General features: G+C 39.0%; 1 long non-coding RNA gene across 1 annotated transcript; it reads right to left on the reverse strand.

Annotated features, from left to right (window-relative positions):
- Positions 1-2,078: 2,078 nt before the first annotated feature.
- On the reverse strand, positions 2,079-4,341 carry LOC138963879 (uncharacterized). The gene is made up of 2 exons (XR_011454953.1): positions 3,245-4,341; positions 2,079-2,850 (listed from the first exon to the last, which is right to left on the reverse strand). It is a non-coding gene; the product is annotated as an uncharacterized lncRNA (long non-coding RNA).
- Positions 4,342-5,282: the final 941 nt, after the last annotated feature.

Raw genomic sequence — 5,282 nt, forward strand, 5'->3', positions numbered from 1 at the left:
TCTAAAATTTGCCCATTTTGAGAAATCGGCAGCCACTTTTTGGTTTTAAAGTTCTCTTATGCCTGGGATATCATCACACTTAGACAACTTAATACTCGAATGTATAGATATTGCAATAATCGATAAGTTATGGCAAGTTATTGCAAAAAATGTAGTTTTCGTACAATTCCGGAGTCATGCTCGACACAGACTAATATAGACCATACAAAACATAGTAGGGAGGTAAAACAATGTTAATGCAATGTTCTGGTGACACAAAAAGTAACAGACTGGCTGTCGCTTTTGCAAAATGCGCAAATTTTAGAGGCCTTTCCGCATTTTCGGCAAAACGCTGCCGATTTCACGTAATGGGCAGGGTTTTGCCAATTACGCGAAATGGGCAAAAATGTTGCCGATTCCGCAAATTCGTCAATTCCGTGAATTCGGCACGACATATGTATATGTGCAAGTGGAAGTATGCAATCATCCAAGAAAAAGGCCTCAACAGACCTGTAGTGTTTTAATGAAGTGTTAATTAACACGGGATTCGGGAAGGAAGGTATCTTGAACATCTCCCTGATAATCTTGCCATGATTCTAATTTATGAATGCTTCAATAAAGATAGCTGCAATTTCGCTTATGCTGGTTCTTCTATTTGTTCTTTTCCTGTGCGGTCCTTGATTCTCACCATTCTAAGATAAGATCGAAGAGACAAGGCTTAAACTGAGCTGAAATGTTTTCTTTCTGTTCATCATTATCTCATTATTATTTGTGTGTCCGTCGACTTCAAAGGTCACTCATCGGATGTAGTGGGGCTCCTATGTTGCAAAATCATTCAAATCATGCAACAAACACCAAATTTAGCAAATATGAAGAGTTTTATGTGCTTAACAAAACCTGATACAGAGCCACCGCGAAAAATAAAAAAATGGGTAGTTTTTAAAAAAAATTCAAAATGGCCGCCAGTGTAAAAATTGGGTATGTTAGGCATATTTCACTTCATGTGATTAACAGCAAATTTGGCGTAAATGGACATTTGCTTTTGCTTAGCAAAACCTGATACAGAGCCACCGTGAAAAAATTAAAAAATCAGTAGTTTTTTAACAATTTTCAAAATGGCCGCCAATTAAAGGGTATTTAGGCATTTTTGGTGCTACAAGACATTCTCTTGCAATAGAAACTAACACAAAAACATTTTTTAAACAAAACAATACATGTATTGTTGGTGCAGAGAATTATTGGACGGTGTGGGTGGCAGGGTTGAAGAATTTGTGGATTACCTAAACTGTGCAAAAATAAATATATTGCACCAATTTTCATACCAAAACCAAAACATTCATTCCTGTGCTGTTGTATTCAATGTATGCTATTGAGGGCACTCAACTTGGCTAACTGGAACACTTTTAAGATAAAAGGTGGCCTTTACATGGGTTATTTGACCGCCGCCCAAATAAGGGTACCCCCAAAATAAAACTGATAAAAATGTTATGTATCAACTCAAAAGTCGACTAAAATTCATAATCGCTGTATTTTGAAAACGTTGTTTGTTCTCATGTGTTTACACAACTAGCACATTCCGGTAAGTGTCTATACTCAAAAGAAACTTTGGCAGTACTTGAAACAATCATCTGTCATATTATACATGCGAAGTCAAACATATGTGGGATGTAAGTCAACAAACCTGTGGCAGTTTTTAAAATATTATTTCGTGAAGATTTGAAAGTGTACTCAAACGGTTGAACTACGCCTCGTGTGTAGACACACATTCTTGAAAGTTTCAACGCAACCCACTTGGTCATTGCTAAAATACATGGATTTTAGTTGACTTGGGTATCCCTCAAATTTGACACATAAACATCTCATCCGTGAGATCGACACATACATCAGTAGGTACAATGGCACAACACTAGAAATATGCAAGATGGCGAAATAAAACAACCTGTTCTGGATGGATAATCAAGTTGACTTTCTCTTCGTATACAACAGTGACCCAGTTGTGCCTCAGGAATTGTCGTCGGCTTTTTAAAAGGTACCCGAAGTTTTTGTCACATCTCTTTGTCACGTCAAGGGTATCCTTATTTTGACGGCGTAAATGATGATGTAAAAAAAAAAATGTGCCAGATAGCGAAGATGCGAGCCTTTAATGGCATAGCCAGTTTGAATAAATTGACACAGGAATAAATGTTTGAGTTGGGGTATGAAAATGGGTGCAATAATATTTTTGCACAGTTTAGATGCTGACAGTTTTCACAGGCATGCAAGCACATTTGCAGAGAGCTGTGCTCTGCAGTCCTTCTTAGCAGCATTTGCAGCGTTTTGTTGTACAGCTCTTCTTGTAGGCACACCTCATGAGTTCTCGGCACACGCTGGATACCTCTTGAAAGCTCGTCCAGAATGACTCCCACTTTCCAGCCTTGAACTGCCAGCCCACAGAGTTTGGAAGTCTAATAGGGGATTATGGTCAATTTGGCAGCTCTTTTTACTGAAGAGGTACCGTCTAGCACTATTTACACCCAGTACGTTGCTGGTTTTGTCCTACAAATGTACACCAAAAAGCTCTTGTGCTGCCCTGTCAGTGGTACTCAGCTTACAAAAAGGAGCAGACAACACGAAGAAAGTTTGAGTCACGTCTTCAAATGCTTGCCATACTTCCCAAGCCTTCTGATTCCCCAATACCATTGAAGAACGACATAGTGTCACAGCCTGTAAGGCTATGCAAAATGGGCAGACAGGGTGACTTCTCTTGGCCAATGGCTTTGGCAATGTGGCGATACACTTCACGAGCAGAAAAAAACGCAACACAGCTGGAATGAGAAGCAGACTGTCTGGCCTCCTCTACATCCATGGTGCAGGAAATCAGCCTGGGGTACCCTTCACACAAAAGATGAAAAGTGAAATTTGTATTTGAATGTATTTGAATAATGTTTACTATCTCAGAGAGTCGGTCAAAACCGGGTTAGCAAGTCTTCACACAACAGACCAAAATGAAAGAAAATTGTATTTCATGAATTCGTATAATTCTTAATGTTTCAGGTTAAAAAACAAACAAACACAGTTTCCAGTGACCCAACTGATTCTGGAATCTTTCTGACCGCTACATTTATTCGCTTCAAACAGTCGCTAACAGAATGTTGACAATAGTGAGGGTACGTTAAACCCATCAAATTCACAGAGGTCGCTTACAAATGATGTGCAAACATGTTCCAATTAATACAAATAAAAAAATCTTACTGTTAAGCTAGACAGGATGTATTAGGTAACAAACCTTGATACAGTAGTACTTGTGAAATCAGCTCCCTTCTGTGGCACCGGAATAATTGCAGAACGCTTGTTCCCAGGAACCGGCATGTGGTGTAACTCGTGTATATATATATCCTGTAAAAATAAAATTCACACCAATGCACGGTCAATTTAAAATAAGCAAAAGGATGAGAAACAATACCTCTTCATTTTTCAAAACCACGTACTTATCTCATTTGATTAGCATACACGGTATGCTTTTGTCTGTTACCTACCGTCTTTGAAAGTTTGATCACAACACTGTAAAGACATGGGGAGTGGAGTGTTTTTATCTCCAGCTGGTCATCCTACTATCTGGCCTACCCTCACTCAGTTTTTGACTCTACCCCTCCCCACCTCAGCCGTTCAGAGACTTATGGAAGTCCTTAACGTAGGCAGGACTAATAATTGATCATACCATGAACAATCTCTTTCTCCTCGCCTTTTATTCAAAGTTCGTTTAATCTGTTTAAAATCACCAGCGTGGCGATCATGATTTCCTTACTTGTAATCAACAGATAGATCTAGATCTATCCGCATCACAATCCAGCTAATGAGCTATTGCAAGATTAAACAAAGTCTCTGCATTTAAGCGCTTCACCCGATGAATAACAAACCCCAGGGGAGAATTAAACAGTAAAATGATGTGACATTGGTGAATGGATGCGTATTCTTGAAAACTTACCTTCAGAAACGTTGTTTTCGCTCAAATCAAAACACGCAATGTTGCGGAGGCCGCCATCTTGAATTTTTATGCTGCGGATATATAACATTCTAAAAACGATCAAATTAAATACCAGAACACAAAAATACCCATAAGAGTATTTATGTCATGCATGTGTTATCAGCAGACAACTTCTGGTGCATGGTAAACCATTGAATTTTACATTTGCTGAGTTGGGATTATTTACTGCTGAGCGCTTTTGGTACGAATTTCGTCTGCTGTAAATGCAGCCTTTTATTCCCTATCAAAAACACAAAAAAACGATTTCTGAAGTGGCTCTGTATCTGAAATCCCTTAAATAATTATAAGGAACAATATCACAAAGTATGATGTTTGTTGCAAGATGTGAATGATTTATTAGTGCGTCAGCAACATACGAGCCCCACTAATGTGCTAATGGATGTTTCTTGTTGTCGATGATTAAACGGTTCAGTCAGTAAGCTTGCTTGATTTTGATTCTTGATTTTGATTCTTGATTTTGAATCTTTATTTGTTTTCTTTATTTTGATTCATGATTTTGATTCTTGATTTTGATTCTTGATTTTTGATTCTTGATTTTGATTCTTGATTTTTGATTCTTGATTTTGATTCTTGATTTTCATTCTTGATTTTCATTCTTGATTTTGGACCGTTAGTAGCCTATTAGTTTCTGATTTTTAGGCGGGGGGGGTGTCATCATTCTTGTTCAACTAACCTCAGGCCAAAGACCTGCAACAGCTATCGTTGGGCATGGATTAACCTTTTTAGCGACCAAAGTGAAGATTGCTTTGCATGGAGCTTTGACAGATGGCAGACACACACGCGGCCCGCCAATAAACCACTGCTGTCCCGTAATGAGATCAGCGCAACGAGGTGACGAATAAACGACTGTAATATTGGAGAGATAAAAACATGATTTATTACAGGTTTTCTTTTTAGTTGGAAGAGAGAGAGAGAGAGAGAGAGAGAGAGAGAGAGACAGAGACGGAGAGAGAGAGAGAGAGAGAAAGAGAGTGAGAGAAAGAGAGAGAGAGTGAGAAAGAGAGAGAGAGAGTGAGAGAGAGAGAGAGAGAGAAAGAGAAAGAGAGTGAGAAAGAGAGAGATAGGGAGAGAGAGAGAAAGAGAGAAAGAGAAAGAGAGAGAGAGAGTGAGAAAGAGAGAGAGAGAGAGAGGGAGAAAGAGAGAGAGAGAGAGAGAGAGAAAGAGAGGGAGATAGAGAGACAGAGACAGAGAGAGAGGGAAAAGAGAGAGAGAGAGAGGGAGAAAGAGAGAGAGAGAGAAAGAGAGTGAGAGAGACAGAGACAGAGACAGAGACAGAGAG

This window comes from Littorina saxatilis, linkage group LG4 (genome assembly GCF_037325665.1).
Source record: "Littorina saxatilis isolate snail1 linkage group LG4, US_GU_Lsax_2.0, whole genome shotgun sequence".
Taxonomy (NCBI): Eukaryota; Metazoa; Mollusca; class Gastropoda; order Littorinimorpha; family Littorinidae; genus Littorina; species Littorina saxatilis.